The sequence below is a fragment of the Pipra filicauda genome, unplaced genomic scaffold (assembly GCF_003945595.2).
Source record: "Pipra filicauda isolate LSUMZ 115617 unplaced genomic scaffold, ASM394559v2 scaffold64_size3178608_pilon, whole genome shotgun sequence".
NCBI lineage: Eukaryota > Metazoa > Chordata > Aves > Passeriformes > Pipridae > Pipra > Pipra filicauda.
In genome coordinates, this window is record NW_024104809.1 from 999,555 (window position 1) to 1,016,976 (window position 17,422).

Below are 17,422 nucleotides of genomic sequence, written 5' to 3' on the forward strand. Positions count from 1 at the left end.
CCGTCCCCGCAGAAGGCTCCTTGCTGCGTGGGGAGAGGGCGAGGGCTGGCTCTGTTTGCCCAGCATCACCTTTGGGAGGGAGGGGCTGCTGGAAGGGCATTAGGGTGGTAGTCTCTGGGACAGCCCAAGACACCAGGCACTAAGCCGGGCTCCTTCTTTAAGCTGTTTGCTTACAGACCCTGGTTAACCTCTGAGTAGCTGCGGAAAAGGGAAGCCTTCAACTGGGCTTGCTGTGGCTTGGGCTCGCTGCTGTGGCATCCCCCTGGCAAGGATTTTCTCTTTTTATAGATCACTTTCCAGGGTATTTTTTTAAAAATTATTTTATTTTAAGACTGATTATTTTTCATGTTTAAAAAAGAAGAGACAAAACTATAAAAATCCAACAGAAAGAATACTGTTAAGTGCAAGTACCCAATTATAAACTGACCAGCAGAGCTAATTCTGCACCACTCTGAGGGAAAAATACTCTCTTGGCCTATTGCTGCACCTGACCAACCTCAATTGATTTCATGAAGTCCCATGTATATGGGTACCAGCCAGGTAGAACACCAGCAGCTGGGGCCAGTCCCACAGGGCCAACTGAGCTCTGGTCACAGCAGGCAGCTGGATTGGAAGGTGTTCTTCTCGTTGCACAGTCTCCACTTGTACAGAGTCTCAGGCAATGTGGGCAGGAGGGATGTCCAAAGTTATTTTGCCTTTGGGCTTGAAACAGCTCTAAAACTCCCACTCCCACTTGGTGCAGCAGCCACCTGCCTTGCTGGGGTCTAAATATCTGCCCCTTCCCTGGTGTGGGCATGATGAGCAGGGGGGGCTGCTCTGCTGGGAGAGGAAGGGGAGGGGAAGAGGGCTGTTTGCCTTCTTCCCCTGCACTGCCCAGGACTGCCTCAGCAGCACCCCTTGCCTGAGTTGCCCATGGCAAAGGTGTGCTTCCCTTCTTAATGGCATGGGTTTAAACATTTGCTTTCTAAATATTGGTACTCAAATCAAAGGTCATCAGCAAGTCATTTAATGGGCTTCCTTCTGCTGAGTCCTGCCCTAGTGCAGCTGCTGGCACTCTTTGCCAAGCAAGTTTTCAGGATACAGTATATACTGGGTGCCTTTGATATTGGGCAAATGAAACAGAACTGAGCAAATCTCATGAGCACCACTCACCCAGTTGCTCCCTGCACTACCTCAGAGGGGCTTGGGAGGAGCTGCACAGCTTATTCTTCTGCCTTTGGAAACTCCCTTCAGTAATTATTAATTTACTCAAGTAATAATGCCAAATCATACAGAATCATTGAATCATAGAATGGTTTGGGTTAGAAAGGACCTTAAAGATCATCAGTTCCAACCCCTCTGCCACAGGCAGGAACACCTTCTACTAGGTCAGGTTGCTCCAAGCCCCATCCAATCCGGTCTTCATCACTTTCAGGGATGGGACATCCACAACTTCTCTGGGTAACCTCACCACCCTCACAGTAAAGAATTTCTTCCTCATATCTGATCTAAACCTGCCCTCTTTCAGTTTAAAGCCATTCCCCCTCATCCTGTCTCTACATTCTTGTAAAAATATCCCTCTCCATCCCTCTTGTCAGCCCCTTTTAGGTATTGAAAGGTGATATAAGGTCTCCCCATAGCCCTCTCTCCTCCAGACTGAGCAGCCCCAAGTATCTCAGCCTGTCTTCATAGGAGAGCTGCTCCAGACCTCTGATCATCTTCACTGTTCTCCCCTGGACTTGATACAACATTCCACCTCCTTCTTATGTTGGGGCCCCAGATTTGGATGCAGTACTCCATGTGGGGTCTCACCAGAGTGGAGTAGAGGAGCAGAATTACCTCCCTTGGCCTGCCGGCCATGCTCTTTTGATGCAGCCCAGGACATGTTTGGCTTTCTGGGTTGCAAGTGCACGTTGATGGGTCATGTCAACCTTCTTGCCCACCAACACCCCCAAGTCCTTCTCCTCAGGGTTTCTCTCTATCCATTCTCCACCCAGCCTGTATTTGTGCTTGGGGTTGCTGTGTATGTGAGCTGTTGTTGGCCAGTGTCTAACCTTAAGAATATAAGTCTGAGGAAGGAGAATGCTGGAGGGCAGTTGTGCTGTGATCAGTGGCTCCGTGGATACCAATCCCGTGGAAGTGCAAAGAAGAATACAGGCTTTGAAACACTGTGGGGGGCCTGGCTGAGCAACATGCCCTGTTAGAGCAAGCTCCAACCCTGACAGGTGCTTGGCAAGCCCTGTTCTTTAGTGAGGACCAAGAGGGAGTTGTGAGGAGCCTCTACAGGTGCTTTACAGGATTCCTTGGGTCCCCAAGCCTGGGAACTTCCTCCAAGGGCCGAAAGTGTCTACTCTATGACTTGGATTTGAAAACTGACATTTAATCTTTTTCTTTCAAAGCCTTGATGAATTATAAACTTGATCAAAAAAACACATTATAAAGTTTCAGATCACAAATTAATTCTATTCTTCCCATTCTCACAGCCCCCCAAATAACAGATGAGGGGTTTTGCCCCCCATTTAGCAACAAATACGAAATAAAGAAATAGAGACTCCTTTCATAGCCAAATATATTTGCAGTGTTTGAAGAAGACTTCTGCAGGGTATTAGGGAGGGATGTCCAAATTCAGCCTTAAAGTGGGAAGCAGAATTAATGTATTGCTTCCTTGTGATTGTTTCACACCACTGACTGGTCAAGTTTGTTATTTATCTATGCAAGTACTGGTTACTGTTGCCTAAGTTAATGGGCATATTTATTAAACAGTATTAAGTGCTAATCACGTTCTTACTATGTTATGTCAAATGCACTGAGATCAGGAGGGCATTTTTTATTACTGTTTAGGGAAACAAAATGAATTCCCTGATCCCACCCCTTCATGTGCATTTTGCAGGTTACCTATTTGAGCTCCGCTTCTCACTGGTGACGGGAGGCAGCACATGAGGCTGTTGGATATCATCTCATCAAACTCAGCTATGCAGATTACCATCTGTCCAAAACTGCAGGTGCAATAAACTTACTTTGAGCCTCAGGTCACTTGTGTGGGGCAATCGATCTGTACTGTTGGAGGCCTATTTCTTCAGCTCTGTTGAAAACAGAGTTCCTTTGGCATGTACCACCAAACCAGCTGGCCTTCAGGGATGATATTACTTCATGCTCTTGGACTTGTTGTTGAAAGACAATATTAGGGAAAAGTCTTCAGTTGAAGGGGAGAAGAAATTTCTAAGGACTCTACAGTTTTTAACGAAGTTTACCTAACACAGTTCGAGATGTCAGATCTTCTTGTAGAAGCTGTGCTGTCCTTCACCTCATAGAGTCTGTTCTTCCTCAAATGAAATACCCAGACACCTCTGTGGATGTCACCACTAACCACAAGAAAAGATCTCTGCTCAGTACCAGCAGAAGGAACGATGCTTTTGCTGCACAGGCAAGGGTTTTTCCTATAAGGGGCAGGGGAAGCTTTCTTGCAATACTGGATCTGCCCTTCCAAAGACTGGTTTGTAGGACTAAGGAAACTGCAGGATACAGAATGACTGTTTGGGTAGTCAGATTTAGAAGAGAAAATCAGTTCTAAAGGGAAAAAAACTCCACGTTACCTCTCAGGAGGAAGAAAAATAACCCTAAGACTGCCACATGATTTGTGGTGACATAACCAGTTACGGAGTTAACATAGCAATATAATAAGCAAACAGTCTTGTTTAATATTGACTCGCATGGAAGGTCTGCACATACTTTACTGCTGATACAGCCCAGTCAGACTTTGATGAGGAAAGACAACATTATTATTATTTCCAGTTTCTAAGACAGCCCCAAAAGGAGTTTTAAAAGTGGCTTCTGGTTTGTGGATGTCCAGTATGAATCTCCTTGAGCTTCACTGCTGTTCTGCACCGGTCTCATCTTGATGGTGGTGTTTCTGAATAGTGAAGCTGGATGTCTCCAGCCTGCAGCACCCTCTCAAAGTCAGTGCCTGCTTTGGTTGTCAATAGTCAGTCACACACACACCTCTCTCAGATGACAAAGGAGAAAGGCCACCTCTCTCCAACTTTTGCTGTCACAGGTTTTTCCCATCAGAGTCTCAGCAGGTGCTGTCTCCTGAACCGACTGTCGGGGACCTTCCCCTTGGAAGTTGTTTCTACATATGATGTTCCCATTCTGCACACTTTCTTGGGGTTATCCCATGAAGGAGTGGACCTCATGGTCCATATGTATAACTCTGCTGGAGGAAAGGAGGTAGAGCTGATACAAGTCAGAAATGATGGATAGTTGAAACAGGGGGGTAATGTGATATGCTGAGGGAGCAGTAGCTTCTTCCTTATTAGCATTGCTGGATGTAGGGTAAACATTGTAGGCCATGTGCTGGAGAAGAGCTACACTACCCCAGCAGGCTGCCTTTCCATCCTCATGGCTGCCTCCATCCAGCCCTCGTGAGGATCTGCCACCGCTCAAGCTCTGTTCATTACACATGAAACCCAGAACTGCAACCCTTCACACATCCCTGCCACAGGCCGTGGAGAGAGGAGATGCAATCCACAGAAGGGAGATGGGGTGCAGGTGTCCCCTTGTTGTGCAGTCACTGCAGATGGGTACAGGCCCTGGCTGCCTCCTTCTCTTGTCACTGGAAATTTCAAGGCTTTCTGGCTTTAACAGTCTTCCCAAGTGTTAGCGACACTATCTCTTATGCTGAGGCCTTCAGAAGTGTCCATTCCCTAGTTTGTTCTGCCCCCTTTGCTGTAGAGCAAGCAGCTGTCCTGCTGCCTGAGGGACAGGCTCGCTCAGGAACAGAGAGGTTCTTCTGGTGGGCCTCACATAACCTACTGCATCTGTCAGGACAATGGGGCCATGACTCCAAAAAGGTTTTCAAGACTGCAATCGATGTCCCTTGGCCACAGATAGCCAGGAATCAGAAACGCAGCATGCCCTGGCAGTGTGGAAACCTGCTGCCATCACCACCTCGAGGCACTGCTGTTGGTACAAACCAGGGAAAAGTGCATCTCCTTGGAACCCCACTGAGTGCTGCCTGTAGTGAAAAAGAGGCATATACCATTAGCTGAGCACCCTGAGACAGCTGGCTTTTGTTTTAGAGCCCTGGTGACAATTCCCACTTGAAAGAGAGGATATATGTCTGTATCACCAGGATTAAAGACCACTTAAAATGGGAACAAGCTGAATAAAGGTGTCTTATTTAAATACTGACACCCTCTCGAGCTGCTTAGTCTATGAGATCCACCAAGAGTTTTGGCTATTTTATCCAATAGGAGACCCAGAGAACACACACACATGGAGATGAACATACACTCTGATATCCCAAACGAGTTCCTGAAATGCCCCTGAGTTCCCTGAAAAGGAACGACCAACATAAATGTCTGTGTCCATTTAACAGGAACCCCTGTTGGAGGCAAACTTGAAAGACCCATGACACCAAGATTTATGATACTCATCCAGACTCTGAAGCCCACTAAAATACTTGTTTTGATGTGTCAGTGTTTTGAAGTCTGTTGTTTAAAGTCACAGGCAGTCCTCAACAGAGCAAAATTACATTTTTCTTTTCTGATTGTAAAGGTAATGTAAACAGAGGTGTGTTCGTAGATCCTCTTGGGAGACAGAGGAAGGAATGGCCTGGGTGGAGAAGGCATAATACAGATCAGGAGCACATAAAATTATTATTTCACCTTTGCAAGTATATTTCAACTCTGACAACTCTAGACCACAGTATATTCCAGTGCTGCCTAACTGTGTAGTCTGCTATGCAATGTCTGAATTAGCTTCTCATTTCCCCATTGTTTAGGCTTCATTTTCCCTTTTTTCCAATTGCTAAAAGATTTTCTTGCTTCTACACTTGCCACCTCATACCTCTCTCCTTTCACCTTTTGTCCCAACCTACCACTTTCACCTACAACATCATAAACAGCTTGAAGACTCATTATGGTATTGTCTCAAGCCTCAGGCACCAACAGAGACAGAAAAGTGTGGGGTTATTCTTTATGGAAGGCTTCCATTCATAACAGCAGTTGGTCTTGTTTAGATCATGGAGCACTTGGGAGATCTGAATTTTCCACTTTTAAGAAATGGTCGACTAGAGACTTCCTGAAGAAAAGAGAATAAAAGTTACAATACCTCTGCTCCATTATTCAGATTGCTATATTAGGATGCACCGAATACACAGATTAATGTCTTTTATATTTCATATCTCATATTTAGCCATATTCATATTCATATTTAGCCAATAATTGGCTAAATTTTAGGTGGTGTTGCTACTCGTACAGGAAATGTGAAATCATTCCCTGAACATACTACTACGATGATTCACCATCTGTTTTCCTGTAGACTTTTTGTGAAGGCTGGCCATGAGCTCAAGGTTACTGTTATAGACATACTGGAAGAAACACTGGAGAATAAAGGCTTAGCTGCTCTCTTTTCTTGACATGAACCAGTGCTGCATATGGCAAGTGAAACCGTGACAGCAAGTTTTTAAGTGTTCCTGGAATCCCTCTGCTGTTCATCAGACCAGGGTTTCATTAACTCATACATATGGTTAAGCTTATATTGATTAAAATACCCTAGAAACTCCTCTTTACTATTTCCACAATCACAGTCTGAATTATCAAGCCCAAGTTCAAATGCTGTAACTCACATGGTTAATATCCTTCCACAGGCCCTACAAAACCTCTCTCTTTCTAAACATATATAAACACCTGCACCAACACTCATATTTGCTGCTGCTACCTTATTTTGTTACATGACTCACCACCTCTTTGCTGCTTTGGAAACTGTTGTCTTTAGAGTTCCATACTTGGTATATTAAAAGGTTTGGAAAAAAAAGAAGAAAAGGAAAAAAACATCAGGACAGTGAAAAGAGCTCCACCCTTCAGGGGGAAGAGAGGAGATGGCTTTGCAATTTGTTCTGCTGGGATGGCAGAACTGAGCTGGTCACTGTGGTCACCCGGTTGGTTTGCGTTTCCTTCCTCTCTGACCAGCCCCTAGCTGAGGGCACTCTGCCTGTATTACATCTGCTCTTCAGGCTTTGTGCTTGTAGCAGGTAAATTACCACATTTGCAGTCCCAGTGCCAATCCTTTTTGCTCCCTTACATGACAAGGGTTTATCCGATCAAAGCCAATACCTTTTCGCCCAGGGACAGGTTAGGTGAGGGCTGGATGCTGCTGTGTTCTGGATGCTGAAGAGCTTAGTGCCTCCTGTGACCAACATTCCTTGAGACACAACAAGGAACTGCCAATACAGGAAGCTCCCAACCCCAAAGAGACCTCCTCAATTCTTAGTAAATCTGCCTCTTTTATATTCAGCAAATAATCCTGATGAGGCATTTTGATTATGACTTCATGTAGTCTCTTGCTTACAAGTATAGTTTCAACCTTTACCTGGCTCTCTTGCCTGTTTTCATACCAGTCATAGTACTTACAGTAAACCTAAGACCACACTGAAGGACACAGATAGTGTATTTATAATTTTAAGTACTAATATATGATTAGAATGCTGTTGGTTGTGAGGTGGTGGAATGAGATAGCAAGTTGTGCCTGATGAAATGCCTTATCACTTCACAGATGTCAGTCATCACTTGGGAGTTCAGGAGTTCACTCAGTTCTCAGCACACTAAGAAACTGCCTGCAATAAGAATGTTTGTATAGTTAGCAGAAAAAATCTGCAATGATAAAGAAGTGGATAAATTATTATAGGGTGTGTGGCCTTCCGTGCTGGGCAGCAAAGAGTAGGTCAGCTCTGTATAGCCCTAGTTAAAATGTCTACGTTCTACTTCAGTGCATTTTCTCTCAGTCAAGCCACTCACCCTTGCCACTTCGCTCCATTGTACATTTGGAAGTTGCGTATTTTCGTTGTCTCTTTTTGCATCTTGTTCCCATCCATATATTCCACTGGACATCAAGTCCCTGATCTCTATCACAGTCATATTTTCATAGTAAACAGCATCTGTCTCTGCCCAAAGGCATTCTTCTCATTCTGGACACTCTGATACATGTTGCAATCAGCTCCTGAACTCTCTGACATAAGACTTATTGAAGGTTTCAGTGTCTTCATAAGTGATGCTATATTGAGCACTCAATCCATAGTGAGAGTTTGGGATACTTGAGAAGATGTGGCTTCTCTTTTCTCCACCCAGAAGAGTGAGTGTGAACACCGGTAAAGTTTATCCCACTTCTTTGCTTACTCACAGTTTCTCCATGGCTTCTGCCTGGAAATTAGCTCAGAGGTGACTCGATGGATGTTTACTTCTAGTTCTGTTGGACTGAGAACATAGATGCCTTTGGTTCTCAAATTCTTCTGTTGGGCAGGCAGCATATGATGAGAGCTACAGGTATGGGCTTTTTTGTGGGGACTTTTCCAGCCTTGTATCATAGACCTTTGAGATGAGCAGGTCTGCCATTCATGCTGTTGCACTTACTCCTCAAACATTTTAGTTTATCTTTGTTGGCTGCTTCTAGAAGACACAAGAATAATTCAACCAGTTGTCTTCACAGTCATACAAATTTTCCTGGTAGATGACATTCTAATATAACAGCTACTGTGCTGTGAGGCTTCATGTATTCCCCAAGTCAGGTCCTCAGGAGCATTCTCAGTCCCTCTGTTCTGTTACTGATGTTCTTGCCACAGTAGGGAGCACTCTATCTAAATTGCTGATATTTATTCTTGGTACCAAATTGTAAGAAAATCATGACTTTTATCTCAATCAGATGATATTCCTTTTGTTGCATGCATCTGGCAGTCAATTCTTGAGGGTGCTTTGTTTAAATTGTTTGAATGTAGGCAACCAAGCATCTTGGCTGAGTTTTCACAGAATCACATATTGGGTAAGATTGGAAGGGACCACAGTGGGTCACCTGGTCCAACCTCACAGCTCAAGCAGGTTCATCCCAGAGCACATTGCACAGGATTGCATTGACAGGTCTTGAATAACTGCAGTGAGGGAGACTCCACAACCTCTCTGATCAGTCTGTTCCAGTACATGGTCACCCGCACAGTAAAGAAGCTCTTCTTCATGTTCAGGTGGAAATTCCTGTGCATCAGGTTCTGCCCTTTGTCTCTTCTCCTCTTACTTGGCACCAAGAAGAAGGACCTGGTTCCATCCTCCTGACAACCCCCCTTCAGATACTTACCGACACTGACATTATATACATGTCTCTCCATACTGAGGAGCCCAGGATTGGACACAGCACTCCAGATGCAGCCTCACTAGGGCTGAGTAGAGAGGCAGGATCACCTTCCTCAACCTGCTGGCAATGCTCTTCCTAATACACTCCAGGATACCATTGGCCTTCTTGGCCACAAGAGCACTGCTAACTCAAGGACAGCTTGTTGTCCACCAGGACCCCCAGGTCCTTCTCTGCAGAGCTGCTTTCTGGAGGTCAGCCCTCAGCCTGTACCAGTGCCTGAGGTTATTCTTCCCCAGGTGGAGGACCCTGCATTTGCCTTTGCTGAATTTCAGTTGGTTCCTCTCTGCCCATCTCTCCTGTTGGATCATGTTGAGGTCCTTCTGAAGGGCTGCACAGCCCTCTGGGGTATCAGCCACTCCTCCCAGATTTGTGTTGCCAGTGAACTTGCTGAGAAGGCACCTGTCCCTTCATCCAAGACATTGATGAATAACTGAAACAATACTGGGCCCAGTATTGAACCTTGGGGGACACCACTAGTGACCTCCAACTAGACTCTGTGCCATAGGGCACTGCCATTCAGCCGGTTCTCAATCCACCTCATTCTCCACTCACCCACTCCACACTTCCTGAGTTTGCCTATGAGGATGTGAGAGACAGTGTTGAAAGCCTTGCTAAAGCTGAGGTAGACAATACCCACTGCTCTCCCCTCATCCATACAGGTAGTTGCTTCATTGTAGAAGGCAATCAGGTTGGTCAAGCATGATTTACCTTTAGTGAATCCATGCTGACTACTCCTGATCTCCTTCTCATCCATGCGAAGAGATGGCCTCCAGAATGAGGCGCTCCATTACCTTGCCAGGGATTGAGGCAAGGCTGACTGGCCAGTTGGTTACTGGGCTTTATGTACTTCAGGACAAGGATTCTGTCTATTTGCCTAACTTTTTCTCTTACTTTAGAAATACAGGTTATTGTAGGTTTTTCTTTTTCTTCAAAAAGAACTTCGTAAAGCTCTTCTGGACTGAGTGACACAAGCAGTCTAATTCTTGGAGTAACTTATCCAAAAGTTGTTACTTCTTTTCTTTCCAAAACATTATGTTTTTCTGCAGCTTCGCTAGAGAAAAGCCAAAATTGCACGCATGCTCTTTCAGTAGCAATTGTTTTGTCTGTAGTTCTACCGAGGTCATCACTTGCCACTTGTTTAGCAAGTTTAACTGTAAATAAATACATCCATCAATCAAAACATATTTCTCAGTAATCGCTATATTCCCTGATATTTTAACCTTTAAATTTTCCTTGGCATTGCAGTTTGGCTTTCCCTGGCAGAGTGATAGTTCGTCCACTGTTTAGTTTAAATTTAGCTTGGCAAGTTTGCTATCCTCTCTTCCACAGCACTGAGCACGTCTTCACACATTTCAACCACTGCCAAATTATGTGTTTGGTGCTTTGTTTCTTGTTTGTACAGCGAGTATTTTTTCTGAGACTACTGCTGAATTAATTTTTGCTTATTGGCATTATGTTAATGCCAGATATGACCAAAATCTTGTTTTCTGAGTCATGGCATACTTTCTTTGAAAGAAAGTTTTTCTTTCATGTTCTTCTCTGCATACTTTTTCTGGCTACAGTTACTGTACTTGGCTAGTGAAAGAACATTTCTGAATTTGCATTGCTTACTACCTACACATGCTGAGAGGTGTCAAACCTGATATTTTTCACATGTCTGTAGTAGTGTACTTATGCATTTACTTTAACTTGTATACTCAGGACTCTGTTGTGCTCGTTGCTCAGGTCTCTGAGTACCATCATACAGAGCTTTAATTGGAAGCCTGATATTAACAGGCTAATGGCAGGGTGCTTTGTGAAAAAAAGTAGGGATTGGAAATGTTCAACTGACTGCCACTTTCCCTTCACCAATATTTTTGTAACTCTTCATAGGATAATGCCTCAAATGAGGTAAATGTGTCAACCTCAAAGCACTCTGACAATTGACAAAGCAACGTAATCCTAGAGATTAAATGTGTTGGTGCAGTGATCTCTGGGGAGACAGTTCTCTTACTAAGATCTTCTTTGCCTCAAAAACAAACAAAACCTCAAAGCAAAGCAAACCCCACTGAAAACCACAATGTGGTTTCAAAACAAATTCCCTATACCACTGACTCTAGGCAAGCAAAAAAGTCTTGAACTTTCTCCTTATTTTTCTATAAGATTTAGGGCAAGATTTTGAAACAAAATTAACATCTAACACTAAAATCCTAAATTTTTATTTAAAGCCCTTAAATGGGAGAACTGGTCATCAGAGTTGAACTCACACTGTTTCCTTCTAACTTTTGAATACGAGACCTACTCCAATCAGCTTCATATACCCATAGAGCACAAAGTGCACAACACTGTCACACTGGGATGCTAGAAATTACCGTCAAATTTGATTTTTCCAATTGGACTGGCTCTTCTCTCCATGGGCTTACCTGCTCATGATTTTAATTTTCTCTGCTTGTTTGTTAAATTTTGTCACTATGAGAAGATTTGTGCAGCATTGGATAACATGAGCTGGGAACAGTTCAAAGAACTCCTCTGGGAGAAGTCAGTCGCTTATTAGAAAGAACTTTCATTAAAATATAAAGACACAGAGAACAAAGTGAAGCTCAAAAATGAAGCATCTCTGATAAGGCATCATGACTTCAGATAGGGCAGAATTTTTTTTGGAAGAACAGTATGATGAGAAACAAATGAACAGTTTGATGAGAAATAAGTCTTTCCTATTTTAAAGATAATTCTGTCTTAGAAATCTGTGACAAGGAAGAGAAATCTATAACAAGGAAGAAATCTTGCTTAACAAACCTCATTTTCAGTGGTAAATTCCAAAGAAATTTGTGGAGAAACAGCTGATGAGTACTTCCTTGTGAATAAGCTCAATACCATCTCAGAAGAGATATGAATGTATCACTAATATGAAGCTGTCTGCTTTCCTGCAAGGTCAGAAGGAATATCAGCTTTATTATTTGCAGTTCAGACTTATTTTCCAAACTTTGCCTTTGTCAAGTTCTATGTCACCTCTATTTTCTGATGCTTTCCTTTGATCCCTTTCATTTCAGCCTGACTCAGCATAAGAAACATCAAAAAGAAGACTCGCTGCATATCAAACACCTGCCCTTATTCTGCTATTTATGACAATTTTTTAATGTAACTCCATATGAACTACTTCATCAATGTCTAAGAGACAGCAATTCTGAGCTACAAATAATATGTGTGGTCTCATTTCACCCCTACAGGAAATGGTGTAAATGGGACGGGAGTATGATGAGATGTATCATGCAGAGTGAATCAGTGCTTCTTCGTTACACCAAGCAACAGACTTTCTTAAAATGCTTCACCAAGGTTCAAAACAGTTACATAAGACCAGATCTGCATGGCATCACTCAGATGTGTGTGGGATTTCAAGGCTACTCTTTTGTTTGTTCTGAATCCAAGAGGTACAAACCCCAGTGCGTTCATTCAGGCCTTGCAATATCACCTAAAGAAGTCCAGATACCCAATACCTCCCATTCATTGTATAACAGTAACACCACTGATTAAAAAAGAAGGGTAAGAGGACTATGAACTGTAATCAAGACAAAGGACTGTTCTTGCTTAGTAAGCACTCAGATGGCAATGCTGCCTTCAGTGGAGGCACTAACAGAGCCCCTGTCCTCTATGAGGCTCCTTTATAGGAAACAGAATCAGTATGTCAGCAACTCCATTTTGAACTGGCCAATAAATTCTAAAAGGGAAGGAAGGACAATAATCATAAATACATAAACATCATAGTTTCCTCAGGTTTGTCTCACTGAGAAATTAGATTAAATAAGCCCCAAACTAAATACATCTCAAACAAATAAAATAAACAAAAACTTTAGGAAAAAAAGCTATGTAAGTGACTTTTTGGAACACATCTTGAGCCAGTGTCCTAGGCAAAATAAATAACTGGATCTTCACCATATTTCACAACACTCATTTGAGGGTCCATGTTCAGTTACCAGGTTTGGTAATTTGTATTTCATAAATAATTCTGCGACAGATTAAGCCAAGACAGTCCCTCAGAAATGGTGTCACTCAGTAGATGAGCCCTTGGTAAAATGTTTTCCTGAAGGCAGCTTGGATGAGGAACAGTGTAATGCTGAAGGGATGGATAATCATCTAGCCAGGATCAAGCACACCTAGACCTAGAATTCTTTTTTCTGTCCATCAGTTTAGTTCTCCTTTACTACAGACTAAGCTGGTTACCTCTTCTCCTATCACCAGTGGATGTGGAGAACTACCAGCCATTTTCTATATCAATTCCCTTTGTAAAAAAATGTTACTTGCCCCACTCAAAGCGTCCTTCCTTCTACATAATGGCTCTGTTGCTCCCTATCTTGTTGGTTTCTAAAAATTCTAGAGGTGCTGTTCACTCCTCTCAGGATATCCCCAGCTATCTACAACTTCAACATACAATGTCAGCTAAGGCTGAACATGGTCAAGTGAAAAACAATTATTTCCTGCATCTTTTATGCATATCCAAAGTTACTACATTCCAGAACAGGAATCTACAGAAAACATTACCTTTATCTGAAATTCAACTTCCTGAATCTTCATTATCAGTGACTTACTTTGTTCACTTACTTCTCATTGCTTTAACTAACCCTCCCAACTTTCTATTGGGTCGGGGAACTTGGAATCTCTGACATCTTTGTTGAAAATCTTCCTTTCCAATGAGAAGACAAAGGTGATCCCATAATTTCTAGGAACCCTAGCAGTTAATCTAAAAATTACTGGCAATAAAGGAAAAACCCAGGCTAAATGTATGATACAGCCTCTGAAAATGGGGGGAGAAGTTCCGCATGTACTGTCTTTACCTATAGATCAGAATCTTTGTGTATGATGGCACCGTTGCAGTTTTCTTTACTGCTCCATCAGTTGATCCCTATTTCCTTGCCAGCTTGTTGAACAAACAATATCCATATATCAAGAAGCTATCAGCCCTCTACTGGCATCTCCTGGGGTGAAGATGACCTGGAGTAGGGAGCATAACAGAAGCAGACAGCCCACACTGTACCATGCAAATCTGCTACTGCAAATTAAGGTCTTATTTCTCATTGTGTAAACACTGGATGTAGAGAGTTTAAACTGCAAACTGGCAGAGCTAACATCATCCAGGCCATGTTAAATAGGGTGCCAGTGCTTTAAAGGCATTCATGGCTGGAGCTGCATGCCCTTACCTGTTCCTCCGCCTCAGCTTCCAGACGCACCCAACTGGGTGTGTAATGGGGATGTGGACAGATTTAAGATCCTCTGCATAGGGCCCAAAGTGCCCCTGAAGTGAGTAGCTAATTTATTTATTGTGGTAAAAGAAGCTATGAAAGAAAGCGAACAGTGTGGGGAGAATCAGTGCAGGAGTTGGGAGAAGAAAGCAAGGAGACACAGAAGGGGGACAAGTCTATCACCTGGATGATGACACTCCTGTCAGCTCACAAAGGTGGCTGAAGGTAAAGCACACTTATCTGCTGCAAAACAGGTTTGACTTCCTCTCCCTGTAATGCCACACACTTCCTTGTGCTCCCTGCAGGGACAGCCCTGGCTGCCACAGCCTGCATTTCGATCCCCGACCCACAGGGGAATTCACAGAGTTTGGTCCATTCTGTCCCTCACATGGTTGATAGTTGTCGCTGTTCCCAGGCACATCTGCAGTGGCTCAAGCAGAATGGTGAAGCTGCTCCAGAACCTGGAACTCAAACTCTCAAGGGCTGCTCATTTCCCACTGCAGCCTGTCCTGCTCACCAGCTCCTGCTGCCTCACCTCACAGTTCAGCGATGGGAAGATGGGGTGACTCTGCCAGCAGCATCTGCTACTGACACCACTCGTGACATCCTCGTCATTTGTGATGGAACTCCAAGACCTTTAGCAAACCCAAGCAGTTCCAGCACTGGGCAGACACTGAGGCTTTACACCGCCACTGCTGTTGTTCTGTGTGGAAGTAAACATCAAAATGCAAATCAAAGCTAGCTGCTTAAATGGGTCACTTCAGTACAGGACAAAAGGGATTTGTTTGCAAAAGAAACTACTGCAACAGCCCCGTAAAACGCTCAGAAAGCAGAGCTGATTTTGTAGTGAAGACAAACCGCACCCCTTTCTCAATCAAAGCAATTTAATGAGGGCTGGAGAAATGAGTAAAGTCACTGGGACCACAAAATCACCCACACAAGCAGTTTGTTTAAATTAGGGAATTAGCCGTGGGTAAGTGAGGACGGTCCAATGCAGGACTGAGACCCAGAAAGGATTTGGAGAGGCTGTGAAACCAGTTCTCCAGCATCTGCTATCAAAATCACCAGCAGGCAGGAAGGCTCTGTCGCAGTTGAGACATCACAGAAAATTAGCACTGGCTCTGCCACTCCAGCACACTCCTGATCTCACCCAGCCAGTGCTCCAAAACACACCAGCTTGGTGATTAACTGGTGGATTCAATCAACAATGAAATCAACATCACTGTGAGCACTTCAGGTGGTCAGCTTTGGTGCTCTCACGTGTGTTTGTCACAGGCAAATCCTCTGAAAATGAGGGAAGTTCTCAGTGAATTTACATGGAAACCACTAAATGTAAAAAGGTATCGTCACGGTGACTTGGCCAACAGTGTCAGCTACCTGGCTCTGTAGAGAAATCTCCCAAAAAAATCAAATTAGCTAAAGGTACAAGCTGTACTTGGCCTCTGAGGAAGGAAAAAAAAATCATAATTCACTGCAGTGCTGATTCTGTTGCTCAGTCCAAGAGAACCTACACTGATGGCACACTGCAGTTGGACAGTGCTGGGAAAGGCTCCAAATCACACTCGCCTGACACAGAGCGAAGGACACTCAATACTAACAGAGCTAATGCAACTCCCCACGGCTGAGCTTCCACGGGCAGACATCCTCTTTGCAAACATCAGTCTAAAAAATATAATATTCTAAAATCTTTTAATGTAAGAGACACTTCAAAAGAGGCAAATGAAAGATGTGAGAAAGCTGAAAAAAAAACCCAACTTTTTTTAGGAGAATTTTGATTAAGTAATAATTAACTTTCATTAAACAAAAGATTCTAGTTTTCTTGAAGATTTCCAATCTTCATCTCAGAAAATCCCAGGCTACAGAGATGCTTGAATCCTCTGCAATAGTCATCTTCGCCTTTGTCTGTACACAGAAAGCATGGAGCAGAGACATCTGACAATCATTGCTCTAATCTGATCAATAAATAAAAACACTCTCCCCATGGTTATTTTTAAAAGGGGAGACTTTAGAAGGAAGGAGGAGACAGAGGAGTGGGACACATTAATACTTCCAGATTTTTTTCATTGCTCATCATTTGTATAAAGATTTGGCAAGTATCAGTAGGCAGACAGGCGCTTGCTAAGTGTTGATTTTGCACATGCCTGTTATTGCCATATCCAGATACCTACATAGTATTCCAGTGACAGAGTATCCACCCTTCCACTGTCATATATCCGAACTGCAACTTGAGCAAAGGCTTCATTTTGCACTCTGTAGTCCTGAAAGCTGTAGTTTAAAAATATAGGGCAATATTCTACAGCAATAGAAGAGTTAGCAGTAAACATGCAAAGTTTTGATCCTTTCCTATTAGAAACCAGGTTATAAAGAAGTAGCACAAACTCCAGCTATTCCTGAGGAAATGGAGAAAAAAAAAGCAGCTTCAAGATGTTATCCTCTCAGTTGAGACACACAATCCACTTGAGCAGGAAATACACACAGATGGAGTGGACAATCAGTCCCAGATGTACCGCTGACAAGCTGCTGACATTTCAGAATTTCCCTTTGAATAGCAGGTACTGGCTGAATACACAGCAAGGCTAGAGCATAGAGAAAGAGCTTTTCCGAAGTCATTGCCTTGAATCACTGAATAGCAGCACTGCAGGAGACTGACTTCGAGCTGGTACATAACTTGGTGCCAACAGTAAGTGACAAAGAACAGAAAAAAACAAACAAAAACCCCCCCAACAATGCAAACACCTTTCTCAAAAACCACTTCAGATCATTTTAGATCTGGAGAGATTCATTATTACCAAAGCAAGAAGACTGCAACAGATCTGGCTGGGAAGGCCCACCTGGCCAGCACATGGTCCAGCAGGAAAACTACTTCAACACACATAGTTTCTGCCAGGTCGATTTAGAAGGGCCCCTTGAGTCATCTAGGAATCTCCTATCACTTGCACCCACAACATATTATTCCTTTTTGAAGTGGCAAACTGTCTCCTTTACACAACAAAGCAACTTTTGGTGTCTGCTCTTTGTTGCTTCTTTATTAAAGGAAATGGGATGGACCATTC